General features: G+C 37.7%; 1 protein-coding gene across 4 annotated transcripts in view; it reads right to left on the bottom strand.

The window, feature by feature from the left end:
- The window catches only part of JAK2 (Janus kinase 2), a 91,833-nt gene that overhangs the window by 55,487 nt on the left and 19,439 nt on the right, over nucleotides 1–16,907 (bottom strand). The window contains exon 1 of one of the 4 annotated variants that reach the window (XM_071802877.1): nucleotides 2,698–2,775. The exons of the other annotated variants lie outside the window; for them this stretch is intronic. The gene's annotated coding sequence lies outside the window, so the exon portion shown is untranslated. Of the gene's footprint in view, nucleotides 1–2,697; nucleotides 2,776–16,907 lie in introns of those variants that run through there. 4 annotated transcript variants of the gene reach the window in all.

Raw genomic sequence — 16,907 nt, forward strand, 5'->3', positions numbered from 1 at the left:
ACAGACAAATGGAGTACAACTGAACTTTCCCATAATATGCACGCAGCATGGCCTGTTATGCTATGAAAACTTTAAAATTTTAAACAGATAATAGTGTTCATACTCTGCATACAACATGCACTATTCCTTGTACGTCTGGTTTGCTTGGCTTTGTGTATGCAGGTTTGTTTTGGTGGTTTTTTTTAGGCACGAAAGTATATTAACTTCAATGAACAAAATGCATATGCTACTTCAACATGCAATAAAGTATTGTATTTTTAAAACATCAGCACGTGTAGAAATGCCCCTGTTCTCTAAAGGACAAGCAAGAGATTCTGAAGTCTTTGTTCATGAGCCAGTATTTCAGGAAAAAGGAGAAAAAAAAAAAAAAAAAAATCACAGCAACACATTCACATCTTTCCACTACATATTCAAGAGAAAACAATGTTGTGACTAACTTCATCAAAGTACTCAATAATACCTTTAAAACCAGTAAGCAACCTGGAAAATCTAAGTACTTATTCCATTGTTCAGACGACAGATGCCAAGCTTAGACATAAAGTTAATCTGTGCTTTAAATTTTCCGCTTTAAATCTTCCGCATTAAGAAAACTCTGCCATCTTTTCCCAGGTAATATTTGTTCTAACTTTAAAAACAGTTTTCACAAAAATATAAAATATTGTCTTAAAACATATTTAAAGATGTTTTGTAGAGTATGTCTTCAGTTTTCATGGTCTTTTTATAATATGCCCTCAAATACTGAGGGATCTAAAAGTTGCCCTGCCACAAGGTAAAGCCACTGGCACAAGCAAAAAACTGCTCGTGCAAGAAACAACTGCAAAAAGCTAAGTGATTTCAAATGATTTTTCCTGTTTCGTCAGCTGTACATTAACATCACACAAGGATTTTTAATAGATCAAAATTTGAATGCACATGGTAACAAGCAGACATAGAAGGAAGATGGCAGACTAACATATCAATGACAAAACATATGCTAAAAAAAGTGGAGAAGCAAAGATAACATTTGCTTACAGTTTTTGCTTGGCAAACCACTGTCTGTATCAGCAATTCAGCAAGAGTCCATGAACTTTTGCACAAGGAAAGAGTAACGATCCTGGCCTGATCCACTTGCATGACACACAGGGACGAAGTGGATAGAAGCTGTTGGTATAAGGATTTCAATATTTCCATTCTGATTAGGTATAAAACAATCAGGATTTCTTCACTCAAAAGAGTGAAGCTTTTGCTCTTGCTTATTCCAGGGAAAAAAGCCACCTGAGGGTGCTGCTGGAAAAGCAGAATAAACAATAATACATCCTAGAAGCCTCGGCATCACAGTAACCTGCCAAGTAAGTGAGTTACCAGAAAAGCAACCAAAATGAGAGACCTGCCCACAAGCAACAGCTCTGCTTAGGTTCCATCAAAGCTTTGGCAAAAGTTGTTTTGTATCTGCAAAACATTTCCATTTCACCATGCTGATACATTTCAGCAAAAGACTATTTCATCAGATAATTCCCAAGCAATTCAAATGGTTGCCCAACCGCTTTGGCAAATATTATCTTCCGAGACAGTGGTATCTAAGGATCCTTAGTCTATCCAGACCTATAGTTATCTGCACAGCTTTATATGCACAGTCGATAAGTAACCACAATAGGTCAGAAAGACCTTTTGCATTAAGTATATGAAAAATGTCCCAAATTTCCCATGATTCCCTTACACATCTCTTGAATTCTTCTGAAGTGATGCAATAAAAGATGACAACAGGAAAACTGGGACCAAGTGGTATTTTCACAAGTGTGCCACATCATACTAGACTTTGCTTCGTGAACTGTACTGCAAACAGCTCTCTTTAATAGCATAGACCATTAAATAAGGGTTAATTTATTCTTTGATTTCTTTCACAAAGATATAAAAAAGGAAATGCCAATGTTCTTGTGTGCATGAAGCAAATTAACTCAAAGTAAAGTGTCCCTGTGGATTGCTTGCTACTACTCTCATTCTGCCTGCTGGTTTTTGGTTACAAAAAATGGAGAACCACTGTTCTACATTGAACAACCAAAGCACTGGCTTCTATGTAAAAACAACTACTAGTGAATTACCAAGAAATTAGGAGACAATTTTGTAAAAGGTTAAAAAAAAAAAATCACATTTCAAAGTGGAAAAAATGTTCCATCTCACCACTGAACCAGAAAGAAGTATTTTTCTATTAAAAGACATTTTTGTTGAAAACAGTGTCTAGGGGGAAAACCCTCCAATCACCTCTAGAGAACACACATGACAGTTATAGCTACAGTCAGAGCTTAAAATAAATATTGAGAGTGCAAACAAAGGCAAAAAATACAACAGCAACAAAGCAGCCTGTTAAGTGGCTCGGCTTTCTTAAACACTGCAAGACTGAGATAGTGGGGAGGTGATGCTGGAAGACACTTTTGAAGAAAGCAAGCTATCCTTTCCCAAACGCAATTCCCAGTGTCGTAAGTGAACAGGGATTTGTCAAAACACAAACCAACATTTGTTGCTACAGTATTACATCGCCAAAGAATAGCATCAGCAGTTACAAAACAGATGCCAGTTTAGCAGATGCACTCAAGAACCAAGCAGGCTGAACGAAGCTTTCAGAAGTCACATGCATTTCACTCTGCAGCCTTAGCGTGCTGAACAGCAGCGCAACAGACAACATCAGCCCTATCACACTGGAAAAGGTTTCAAAATGGTTACTCTTGGCCCAGCCTCTGAAGACCTGTCCTTCCTCTTCTGGCAGGCAGCGATTTCTCAGGTAAATGTTGGCTCTCAACAGTTTAACTGTGGAAGACAGAGAACAGCTAAGACGCACCACTTGCCGTACATAGTTCAGTACTTCTGAAGGGCACCAGATGTTCAACAAAGTTTTTTTCTCTCTGACTACAGGAGTGCTCTGGAGTCTATTAAAAAAAAAAAAAAAAAAGAAAAAAAAGGAGTATCTTCTAGGCAAATAAAAACACAACTATTTCTTCAAGCAGAGTTATATCCTGGTAGAAAATGCAAGGTTCTCTTCCTCCACAGAAGATAAGTGGTTTCTGACAACAAATATTTCTGTGAGGAAAACCAGTCGTAACTCTTTCCAATTGCCACTCGCTGTTAGGATAAGTTGCCCAGCCTGAGGCTGGGTCAGGAAGCTTTCCCCAGGACCTGGATTTTAAAAAAGTAAACCCTTCTGGAGTTTCCTTCTGAGTTCTGTCATCTCCATTTTCTTGCCCTCTTATCTCACTTCCTCAGCCTGGCAACTTCTCTCCTCAGAGGTCAGTGAACTACTGCCTCTACAGCAACTGTCATCTGTGTTTACACGGTGCAGCAACTCACCACGGCTGAAGAGCGAGAATTCTCTTCCTGTGAACCGGGAGCAGAAGATTATGTGGCAGGGGGGAAGGGCAGTGACGCTGCTAGTCTTCTGTAGGCAAGCAGGTGGTACACAGAAGGAGGAAGAGGTGAAGTTGAGACAAAACGTAAACCCAATGTTTTAAAACTTCCTTTCCCCTCCGTGGGTTAAGACATTTACTTTTCTTTGGGGTTTATTCTCTTCCAACACAGCATAAAAGAACTGGGGAAAAGAGAGTCAAGTATAGGAAAATCCTGATCAGAATAACTTAAGAAAAAAATGTTACTGAACCTCAAAAGACAAATGAAGAAAATTTGCAATCACCTTATGTACAGTGAGAAATAACTGCACAAAATGGTATCACCATGCCTCTTCGCTATATCGTTCTAGGTGAGACAGCACCTTCAGTTGCAACAACCAGAATATCATGAATGATACTACTTTTCTCTCTGACAAACTTCTAAATCTCTACCTTTGCAGACTAAAAGTACAATTTCACACTTTTCCATACAAGGTAAAGTACCAAGGAGAATACAATCACAACCCCAGCCACCTTTTATACAGCTAAAAAAAGAAAAAAAAAATGTTTCTCATAACATTAAGATGTTGTCCCTGCTGCTCTCATTTTGTGGGTTCTTTTATTTCTGTTCTCCCCCAGTATACACGACCTGCCAAAAGCAAAGGCTGAAGTGGTCTTGGACAGGGACGCTGCAGAATCTGCTGCTTGATAAAACATGCATGACCTTGTTTCCTGTAACATTTTTCAGTGAAAAATGGGGGGGGGGAGGGAAAGACTAGTAAATCTGAGACACAGTCATCAAAAATGTGAAAACATCTGGACAAATGAAGTTATCCTCTACTTCTGTCCCAGCTTTTACACTATCTGAAGAGAATCTGAAAACATACTTTAACAAATTAGCATTTTGCAGAAATAACTGTCAACGCGTAAACAGGATAATGTTTAAGTCAGAATGAATCAGCGATCTCTACTGAACAGCCAAGAGCAAGAGATGCCAGTCTCGTCTTTGGACTCTCCAAAAACACTGTCTTCATCTTACCCTGCTTTTCCAGCTTCAGTTTGCAAATTGTGTATCAATATGACTGACCTGTTGCAAATTTCATGTACTAATTCCCTCCTTAAGGTCCAGGGGGTTTCTAGGGGATTTTGGTGGTGGTCCCCCCCCCTGCTCCCCGTGCCTACCTTTGCAAAGTGCTTGAAGTGTTGTAGAGGAAAACAAAGCTAACTCTTTACAACAAAGCTAACTCTTTACCACAACACATCAGTTACAGAAACCTGGAACACTAATATTATTTATAAGTGCTTAGAATTACCTTTGTAGAAAATATAATTCCACACAATGCCTCTTATATAACACATCTTGGTTTTTTAATTTAAATTTTCTTTGGTATTACAGAAGCAGCTAAAAACCCAGGCAAAATTAGAGCGTGCAGCTCTAAATGAGGTAATAAAAAACCTGCCTTAAATAAAAAACAAGCCCCCAAAAAAACTCACAAAACCAAAACACCTCCTTCCTTGGCCCCCAATTTAGATCCTATACAGATTTAACAGAGCTGCAAATAGGCATTGTGCACGGACTAAATCACATTTATAAATCCCTACAGAACCAGGGACTGGTCACATAATGCAATACAACAAAACACAAAGAAGTCCCTCTGATACATCCAAGCAACAATCTCATGAGACAGTGCCAAAGAAATGTTTAAAGTCAAGTGATTTCTGTAAATGAATGTTTAATTAAATACTAATAATCTAAAACCCACAACTATACAAATGCATTCACAGGCCTATCAAATAATGATTTAGAGTTCAGTTATCGTATACGTAAATATCACAGTTTCTGTTATTCTTTGATAGATGTGTTGAAGGTTGTTTTTTTCTTTAAAAAGGAATATATTCTTTTTTTTTAAACACTATTCTAATGCTTCATATTGTTGAATAATTTATGATAGCAGTGTTGACATTTTATCTTTATAATTCAGGAAAATGTACTCACTTGATAGTTTACTTAATGCTTCTTTAATCATCAATGGCCTGAGACATCTCCACTTGTTCCCTATCTGAAATACCAGCCAGCTTTTGCAAAGATACAGCACTACATGCTTTGCCAAGATCATGTTATCTCTATAAACACAGATTGTCAGAAAAAAAACTTAAGCCAAAAACCCCGGGGCTCTGAAAGTAAACAAAAGTTTGTCAAAAAATACGCAGTTAGTGGAGATTCTTCAAAATTCTAATGAAAATGACAGGGAAGTCAATAATATCTCCACAATGTAACATGTGTAATATTCTATGTTCTCTTGTACATTTATAAAGGGGCTGGTGGGAGAGACTGATAGACTGGTGCTTCCTCCTTCCCCCCCGCCCCCAAATTAAAAGTCAAATGATCATCATATGTGTCCAGTACTTACAGAACTCTGTTTTGAGTATGATTATGCAATTCAGTTGTATGCTTTACTTCTAAAGAAAAAGAAAATATTTCCAATTAAGATACACTTACAAAGGGCTCCCTATATTCATATTTCAGAAATTGGGGAAATACTCAATGAGAATGATACAAAACTTTTTTTTCAGGATTCTTGACATTATACCCTGAAAAAAGTGTAAGGAAATTGCACAAAGCAAGACTGTGAGAATTGTGCCCCAACAAATCACACTGCCTGACATAGATTCAAGAAAACAAAACAATACAAAAACACCACCACCACCACAAAAACCAGAAAAGCAAATAATTCTTTAAATAGGCTGAATAATAAATACTTAATTGAAACACTTTTATTTTTTTTCTCTCTCTCAGAAACAAGAACACTAAACTACTGGAACAAACAATCAAGAAAGCAATAGATTCTCTATTTCTTTATTTTAAAACATAAAAACTACAGGCACTGTTGCAAAATAGGCTTTCAATAAACTGGTGTTACTGAACTTCATGGAAGAGGAAAGCCAAAATGTAACTGGTCTATGACATACTTCTGATCAGATAAGAAGATAGAGTGTTCTTTTCTAGATTTCAAAATGTGCTGCTATAGATTGTGCTATTATCAGTTCCTTTACAAGAAAGCATTATAAAATAAAGATGAAACATTTATACCATGACCATATCTTTAAACTGATAAGTCATTTATAAAAAAGTTAACAGCACAAAATTCCCACTGAACAATTATTCAACTATTCTTAAAAGCCCATCTGATGCAGAAGCCTAGGAGAAGAAAACAAAACCACCAACAACTTAAAACTCTCAAGTCTGTCAGTAGAGAAGTCAAATTCTAACAGAAGCTTTGCCCCTGAGCCCTGAAATCTGGAGCTTTCATCTGTATTTCAATCTCAGAGGAGTTTCCACTGCTCTGAAGAAAATTCTGGGGATGTAGCGAGCCAGTAACGTGAACCAAGACAGATCAGTTCTTTCTGCTAGAGCACGCTCCAAGTCAAACATCTTATTGTTTCAATCTTGCCTAAAGGTGGTATTCTCCCCACCCACTTTTGGATGGAAAATTCAAATCTACATAAGGTGAACTGTTCAAAATTGAGGATATTCTAAATAGCAGAACAGGATTTTCTGACAACAATCTCACACTCATAAGCTACTTCAGTTTGCTACAGATCGTTTCAGCATATTATACACACTTAGTTGCAGCTTCAACATCAGCTCTGCCAATTAAGAATTTCAGACCTCTCTGCCAGGGTTGGAACAAGCTGCTGAAAAGGAGCAGACTTTCACGGATCTCAAGAACCAGCCTCCAAAGCAAAACAGAAAAAGATTTAAGGATTCCACACTATTTAACACGTGGGTAACAAAAAGATGACAAAACCAAGTTATGACTGTGATACAATTAAAAACCTGGCTATTTCCCAAAAAAGGCCTGTTAAAGATACTGCAGACTCTTTGGCACTTTTTATTTCATTGAATATAATTACTTTTAATTAGGTAATTGGGACGTCGGGACCTACATCTAGAATACAAGTGAAATACAATGTGCTCCAGACGAGTTTTTTGGTAGCTTATGAAATACACCAAATAAGACATGTCTCCAGCTGAACTAGTCACTTTAAGAGGTTCTTGCGCATACATTTTCAGGTATAAGACAAATTGCTAAGACCCACTGAAATCAACTAGAAGTTTAAAACTGACCATGATCTCTCCTCTCATCATGCGTGCCTTGAGGTCCAGCTTACCAAGCTTCAAATTACTATAAATACCATTAGTTATTTCATTTGTTAAATGTATATTCCAATTAGCAAACTAAATTCAAATAAAAATCTTAAGCAAGAATTAAAAATGTCTGAATGGACCGCTTCTGACCAAGCATCTCAGTATAAATGAATATCTCTGTGCTCCCTCCTGCCCTTAAGCACTTGTGACATCTGCTCACCTACTAGTAAACAATATTTTAAATAGACTTTTTTCCCTAACTGTACATAGTAAGGACTTTGACCACTACTACATGCAAGAAACAGTCCACCCACACCTAGATCCAAACTAAACATCATTATATTTGTCCAGCAATTCATCAAATAACTGAATTGAGTTTCATTTTGTTAAAGCAAATAAGGTCACAGTGCAATTACATCTCTCTGACTGGCACACAGACAAAAGCAAATGTAAGAAAACTCCACCCATATAACAGGAGAAGCCAGACAATGGCCTTAATTTTTTAGATCACCAATAGCATTCTTTGGTACCAAATTAATTTAAAAACAAAACCCCACAATCTGGCATTGCTGTAGAAGACAATATGCTTCTGTCGGTGGCACACTGAGCTTCAGTGCCACCAGACTGCCTGGAATAGTGGAAGTCATCTTGACCTATTTGCACAAGTTCGTAACTATGCATAGTAAACTTCATATTGTCAGTTTGGATTGCGCTTCAGTACTAGGGTGTTTTACATAAAACACTGTCACCTTTCTTATTTTCCAGATGTAATAGAAGTACAAGGGTCTAAACTATTTGCTTAAGTTCACACTGTGAGAAACTGGTAGATCAGAACACAATTCTTTGTTTCAAAAAATAATTAATACAACAAATTTCACTGTGAAGGAAGAACTACCTCAGAATTCCTTCTTCAAACTGCTTAAACACTGCAAAAAGAAATCAATTTTTAAATTAGATCTTTACCGTAACTCTCCCCACATGCAGTGCCTCAGTTTAATTTTTCACTTTTAGTATATAGAGGAAACCTCAGGCAAAAGAAAGAAAAAAACTGAACACACAGAGTTCAACAGAAAGGGCACGTGTAAGAATAGAAAACAAACCATACCAAGGGGAAAAAAAATAATTGAGGGAAAGGCATATATGGAATATATTTAACACGTCTCAAAGTAACACAACACAATGATTATGCAAACTGTTCAAGATTTCCATTCTCAATTACTCTTCAGAGTTCAGTAAAATGAGAATTAGGTAACAACCGTGACACTACTGTGAACATCTCTGTTGAAGCCTGTGTGTGTGTTGCTCAGTACCTCATAGGAAATCAAGATCTCAGTCATGCCTTCAGCAGAAGCAGGATTCTTCATGACTCTGTGGTACTGATCCAGTCCAAGTGGTATTACTATGGTGACTTAATGCCTCTGCATTATTCCAAGCAGTAAATAAAACAAGTGATCTGAAAGAAGTTTATCTCACTTCGGAGATGCTGCTTCTCCCACCCTCCCGAAAACTGTTCATAGACAATACCACTATTTAACACTTTACCTCATCATACTGGCACAAGCCGCGTATGTCACCATGACCATATGCAAGGATAGTATAAGCCAGCGCAGATCCTGCCAGTCACTTCAGACAGACAGAATTGCAAGTGATACAACAGTTTCTTTTTCAGAAGGAAAGTTAAGGTGATTTGACGACTGCCACAATCCATAAAGGATGTTAGACATTCCTTAAAAACAAAATAATGTAAGAAGTGGTACAGCACAACAGAGCCTTCCCATGCTATTCCTTTTACCAGCCAGATGCTTTTGTTGACAGCAAGACAGCATAATGGAAGGATTCATCCTCTGGTGAAGGACTCCATCCCATCTGACATGGAAACTCCCTATAGCCAAACTATCCTTTTCTCAGACCATGTCCTGTTAAGCAATGTATGCAGAGCAGCTGAGTCACACCTAAAGACTTCAACCCATTTTATGGGTTGTATAGAGTCTCTGCCAGAAAGAAGAAAAGGAGTGGGCAAAAGGAAAAACAAGCAAATCTTGGGCAAAAAAATAGAATCAAAAGAGAGGACAGAATGGCAGGTATAATGAATAGACAGTCAAGGCAAAATGCAAGATCTTCTACAAAGATTTGAGAATCACTTACTCTAAAACCTGGATGTTGCTGAAATAGTCCAAGTTTGGAATGCATTATTAGGTCAAAGCACAGATTAGTAGGCCAAGTCTGAGCCCCAGAATCTCAAAAGACAGCTGCTTTTCCTCTTTCCCTATTCCTCCCCATTAAGCTTCTCTAATGGAGAGGAATTATCCTCTTACCTTCCACCCACAACTGGGTACAGAATCAGGCTGGAATTTTAACTGAAATAACCTCAGTCACTTAGCATTTACTCGACCTTTTTAAAAAGTAATTAAAAGTTAGCAGATTGCTAGGCAAGCATAACCTTAATACACACACAGTAAAATGTGATTGTGCATAGGCAAATGAAAACAAAACAAGAACTAGTAGGTTGGAACCTGCTTGATCTCAGTGGATACAAGGATGACACATCATAACTACTGAACATGACCAGAAGTCTGGACTCCATTGATTCCTAGAAAAATCCAAAAAGAGGAAGGAAATGAATGCCACAATCAACTTCTGCCAAAGCATTCTGTTTCAACCTTTGGAAATGTAATTGAATGCAAATGAAAACTTGGGAAGAAATTGCAACTACTACTGAGAAGAAAATACCTTCTCATAGATATTATTTGCTGGGAGGCAGTGACAGACACCAGAAGGCTGAGATACTCCATGAGAGAAAACGAGCAGAGTAAAATCACAGAAGCCTCAGTTCAAGTAGGAAGACAGAGACAGCACACTGAGTCATACGGCAGACAGAAAATCTCCTGCACTTTCACTTTCTTGTCTTGTAAGAAAGAGCATATAGGACTCTTCAATTCTCCTCCTACCTCTGGCAGATAGGTTCCAAACTCATCCAAGTAAACCAATTTTTGTGACTCCCCACCTAGGACTCTCCTTTCCCAGTTCCCTTAGGTTCTGTGAGTTGCCCAGCATCCTAAGGCTACCAAATCAGATACTGCAGAGCATACTGCAAGAATCATATCCCACACCACAGGGTAAATTCACTAATTTTCCATTCCCATGGTATCTCAATCATAGCAGAAATAAGCAGGAATAGCTGCTGTTAAAAAATATACCACAGCTGGTTGGGTGGATTTTTCCTGCCTTCTTCTTTTTGGAGGGAAGGAGAAATTATTATTTCAATATGTACCAAATATTTATTCAGTTCTTCCATCACTCTCCAAACAACATTTATTTATTCCCTTAGAAGTGCTGTAAAAAGTTGATGAAGGAGGATTCAGACACATTGCCCAGCCTCAGGGGTGGCGATTAGGATCTTTAAGACAAGAATTTCAGTCATTTTTTTCCCCTTTTAAAGGTGAGGAGTAAATGGAAGACACCTCAAAGGCAGCTAATGCCTTTGAGCATTAAAATTACAAGTGCCACCCTCCTGTTGCTGACATTTGCAGACCCTTTTTATTATGAAGGTAGAATAAAGGAAACCTATAAAATCGTATTTTAAACAGATAGAAAACAAAAAGCAGGAGGAGAAAAGATCTTGGGGGGAAGAAAAAAAAAGAAAAAAATATGATCAGAGGTGGGAGTTAAAAAGGAGTCTTTCAGTAGAGCACTTGAGCAAGACCAAGATAATAGAGATGTCCAAATCACCTTCTGACCCTTCTCATTGTTTGTGCAGTGTGTAAAAATACCAGTAAAAGTGACTGTTATTCCTCAATATACTTGAGCCAGCATGGCATAAGAGGGCATGCTACACATATTCCCAATGACAGAATAAAGAATGTTTAGAGTTTCAGCAACCGATGAACATTACCTGTTGCAGAGCCAACTATTCTTACTGAAAGAAACCAGAAGAGTTACTACTTGTAGCAACATGCTCCTCCAGAAGAACAAAGCAGCTCTAACCCCTGTGGTTCCAGCCAGGTACCTTTGTGATGTGCCACTCTCAAGCAGAATGGAGAGACAGGGAAGTAGCTATGTTATTTTCCTATCACCTGGAACATACAGTAAGCCAAACTAGAAATTATAAGCATCTGGCTATTTCCCAAGTGCACACAAAACAGAACTGAATAAATGGTTCTGCACAGTCCACCAGCTCACATGCAGATTTCATGCCTGTTCAAATTTTTCTTGGCAGACTATGCAAACATCTGCTCAGATAAAACAGTATGTATGTTTTCTCTATTCACTGAAGCAGCTGTCAAAGTTAATTAAATGCACTTGTTGTAAATCACCTTCCCTCCACTGCTTTATGTATCATTATCACAATAGATATATGATGGATTTATGGAACATTTAGAGATAGGTATCTGCCTTTCAAGTAGTTATTTTTTTTCAGAATAGGGAAAGAATTCAAATTAAAGATGATAACTGCTTTTTACTTTAAGCACTTGCCTAAATTTCAAGACTAGTGTGGGGTTTTTTTTTAATTAATAGTATGTAGTTTTTACAATCAGTAAACACTTTTACAATCAGTAGGTGTCACAGCAGAAGAACAGAGTTCATCGCAAATGATTTTGTGATTATTCACAGACTAGACTACCAATGAGATAACCGTTCCATCAGCAGTACATTATGTGAATTTCTTACTGACTACTGCCCAGATTCATCTGTCTACTGTACAAGAAAAGAAACTAGCAGAGTGATGCCAAGTAAGTTCCTAATTATTACGTTTTATACTTCTCTGGATGTTGCTCACAGTGATTGCTTGAAGCCTAGTAGCCACTGCAGACATAGAAGACAACACAATAGCTTTTGACAAAACCTCTAACAGACTGATATTCTCTCCCAGCATAGACAGTATGACAAAAATTAGATAGTTCTTCTGGCCATGTAATTTTCAAGTATGTGAACTTAAAAACAAAGATAACAAACATGGGCCATATTTTTTTGGGACAGAAACATAATCAAAAAGCTATCTTGTTCCATGCATTTTGCACTACAGCCATTGCCTGGGTTTCTTTCATTCTTTTTCACTGAAGTTTCAAAGCAGAAATCATTCTTGATTTGAAAGCTGAAGTCGTAAGCACTTTCTTCCTTCCAAATGAGCCTGATTCTCTGGTCTTCAATGTCTCCTGATCCTCATAGTCCGAGATGCTACTTTTATTCCTACAATGAAGGAGTACCAGCAAATATTTCTGTAAGACCTACACTCCTTGAAAACTGATGAACAATGAAATAAAGGCTCAGTTCTTCACACTCACTAGTTATGACAGAGTTCTTCATTAGCCTGTTACGCATGTTTCTTTCAGCTATATGAAGTATTCATTCCCCCTTTTCCTCAAATGGCTATGTAACAACCATTCTCACACCTGTAAATCCAAAATAATTTTGAAATATCTCTAGAGAATTTAGCTACAGCAATGGAGGTTCTTTTACATCTTTATGAATATACATTTATAGCAATTTTGAAGTGGTTTTGACTTAATGCACACAAAGCTTACTCCATATACGTAGTAACGTTTTGCTTTTCTCAGCATAAGACTCTAAACACGCTTTTTGCTTACTGGCATAGATCCAGTGAGCATGTTTTGGAGACAACCATAAGGACAGAAGTAGAGGTCATTCCTGAGCCAGCAACAATGTTCAATACATTGGGTGATTTCAGACTGGTTTTGCTTTTTAACTGTGCACTGAACAATTCTGTTACTTGTATTTATTCTGCACCTGAACTACAACAGGAAAACATGATTTTGAGAGTTAATTCTCCCTCAGTATGATTTTTTTCAAGCCATTTGCTTGTTTGCTTGCTTCAGAACAGGAATATAGGATCAGATCAAAGTCACATAGTTCTTCAAACACTGGCCAAGAATGAGTGTCCAGGAACAAGCTTCGGAACAGGACAAGCCTAGAGCAGTTCCTTCCGAGTGTAGTTGCACAGTGATGTGAGACTCACAAACATGTCAAGCCAGGATGAATACAAAATCATCTTTATGTTCTTTACAAGTAACACTTGAAAAGACATAGAACAAGCATTTGTTTGTTGGTCAGACTCTTTACACTACAACTACTGTAGCCCCTGTTAATACCATATTCAAGACTTCTTGTATTCCTGTATCTTTAGTAACTCTCTTATCTGTGCTTAAGAGAGATTGCATTTCATCATTTGTGAGACTTGCCTTCACACATCCTACTCCTTCTTTCCTGATTTAGAACAGTCAGACTTTCTACATCAAAGGTGTTCTAGTTGACAGTTTCACTCACTACTCTTTTCCCATATATTTTACTCTAACACCACATTACCGTGTATCTGTAATCCTTTTCCCAACAGCATCATTCCCATGTCACTGTCAAAAGCCTACAGCAGTGTTTTGGGCACTGATTAAGGCCAGCAATATGTAACATGGAAAGAGCTTTTACTGCTTGGCAGAAGAAAGATATTGGCATCTGGTAAGTAAAAAAAAGAGTCAGTGTAGTGCACAAGGGAAGAAAGCCACCACTGCATTTTCTTTAGTTCTGAGTGAGAAGTGATTGATCGGCACAAAAATTCCTCTACTATACAACATCCAGTTATAATATTCAAAATCTTTTAAAAGAAGAAAAAAAACTCATTGTATATTTGAAACAAAGTAAAATAAGTTAACACATTTTCACATTGTCAGATCATAGATTAAATTAATTTGTACTGCCTAATCACACCACAACTACAGTGAATAGCTAAACATTCCCAATTCCAATGTTTGTGGAAAACTGTTAATACAATCAATTATAACTGTTAATGCAAGCAAACCAAATCAACATTCTGTTGGGCTCATTACTGTAATAAGAAATTTTTATGCTTCTGCACAATGCCCTGTGCCCTACTCTTAGCACTTATCATAACACACATCCTTCCCCTCCTCTTGAGCTTCTACTTATTTCAATTCCATATCATAACACACTCACTCCTAAACAAACAGGTCTCTCTAGCTCTCCTCACAGCCCAGAAAACTTCAACTACTGATCCCTGGTGAGCTTCTGTTGCTTTCCTGTCTTTGATCTCCCATAGAGCCAAGGGAGGCATTAATTGTTATCGTCTGCCCAAGATACTCCATCAAACAACATTCTTCTCTCTGACAACACACCTCTCCTCTACAATCTTCAGCCCCACAATTCTACCTGCCACCCATACCACAACGTCTCTCCATCAGCGCTGGCCACTTCTCATTCAATTTCCTTTCAGTTATTTTCTCAATATAGTCAAATGATTGCTGAAACTCTTTGCTCAACCCTTTATTTCTGCCCCCTCCTTTCTGCCTACCCCCTCATATCCTCTCACTCTCTCACCTCACTTCAGCATCTCCATGAGTTTGTTTCCACTCAAGCTGAGGATCACCTTGAAACTGATCAGCTTAAACTTCCAGTATGTACTGTTCTTCTCTCACATGGTTCTTTTACAAGGCACATTCTCTCCAGCATAACTGAACCTCATGTTGCTTAACTTACACTTTAGACTCCACCCTCCTACCTCTGCTTCTTCCTGTCCTGATTTCTTCCTAGGGCAAACAAACTGCTAAATGGTCTTACGTGTGTACCCTTCCCCACTGTTTTCTCCTTCCATTACTTTTCCTCTACTTGATGATGTTACAAATTGACATACCTGTCTGATTGCATCCTTCAATCTCTTTATTTCCACTAATTCCATTCCATTTTCTGACCTTTGTCATTCTCCCCTCTTGTTCTACTCTTCCACCTTCACTGGCAGTTCCTGTTTCCTACTCATCCCCCACCAGACGAATGCAGAAACCCAGTCTCCCTGTCCCAATTCCCATTTCAAATAACAAACCTCTTGTATACAACATCCATCATACCAGTGATGCATTTGCATTCCATTTCCATCTTAAGATTTTGACACTTCCCCACACACACAAAAAGAAGGAAAAAAACCTAAAAAGGTATTGAAGTGCTGCTTGCCAGCGTGACCATTATTTGTCCCTTGCCCTTTCTCCTCACCCAGCTGTATTTGCTGTGTACTGTCTTTTGTGTAGCCTAAGCCAATTTTTCTGTTCTGCATTTGTATATCACAATGCAGAGCCCTCTGCCAAGTTTAGACCTTCTGAGAAGCTGGACCGACACATATTGTATCTAGGAGAATACCTTATAAGGAAAATATTACACAATTAAAGCTATCTAATGGACTCAGGGAAGTCTTGTAGGACACATACAACTGCTTGAGCTCAGTAACTTGAGAGTTACTGTTTTCTCCTAGGTAAGTATATTTGTTTAGTCCTAGGTTTGGGTGCTACAACAGATAGGTGGTTGAATCACATGTATGCTGTTCTATTATCTATATTATTTGACTTTAAAAGATGCTTTCCTGATAAGTGATAAATGCTAACACCAAGATGAACTGGACATTTAATGTCAACATTTAAGATTATTAATGTTTACTTTTGTTCCAAACATACATGAATTGCCACATCATTTACTGCTACAGCACCTTGACAACATCTCATTTTCCTACCAATCATGCTCTTTTTTTTTGTGCTTTTTGTTTTTTGTTTTGGTTGGGTTTTGATTTATTTTTTTTTTTCCTTTCATACAGTTGAAACAACAAAGGTTCAACTGCATGAAATATTCAGTGCTAATTTCTAAGGCAGATGATGATTACTGGCCTTTTGAGACCAGTAATACAAGTCTCAGCACTACCAGGTTTCCAAAATGTATGTGTATTCCTGCTGGCAAAGAATGAGGACACAGAAAAGTAAGAGCTAACACACTCCTATTGGGATACTTCTAATTTGCAAAGTAGATTGAACTTTTTAATTAATTTTCCGCATACAGAGGAATTACAGCATTTGGCAAACTAAACTTACAACTCAAATAAAAGTATACTATAATATATGAAACGTGCAGTGAAGTACATGGAATGGGACTGAACTGATTTGGATCGTCTGCCTTTATAATAATAATCCATTTCTCATCCAAAACTAGCATTAGATGCATGATAAAGACAACTTCGTATTGCATAGGGTAGGTTGGTGAGAACAAAAGTATCTCAGTAACATGTTTTGTAGGAATCTGCAGACAGGTGATGTTATCTGCTAGATTAATATTCTAGATGGATATTCATCTATCTTGTCAATTGTATGGCACAAATTTGGGCTGCTTTATGTTCTGGCCAGCTTCTACCATGTTTTCAGACGTTTACGGGGATGCAGGCACTTAGCTGAATTAAAATATAAAAATCACTCAAATATTACTGTATTTCAATGGGCATTAGATATGTCTGTCAGTTCTGAAAATCCCTCTGGCCTTCAAACATGAAAATCATCAGATCAGAAGGTATTCAAGTCGTAGAATTAAGTTAGAGAAACTCCTTTTTCCCCCAAAATTATTAACCTTAA

This window comes from Patagioenas fasciata, chromosome Z (assembly GCF_037038585.1).
Source record: "Patagioenas fasciata isolate bPatFas1 chromosome Z, bPatFas1.hap1, whole genome shotgun sequence".
NCBI lineage: Eukaryota > Metazoa > Chordata > Aves > Columbiformes > Columbidae > Patagioenas > Patagioenas fasciata.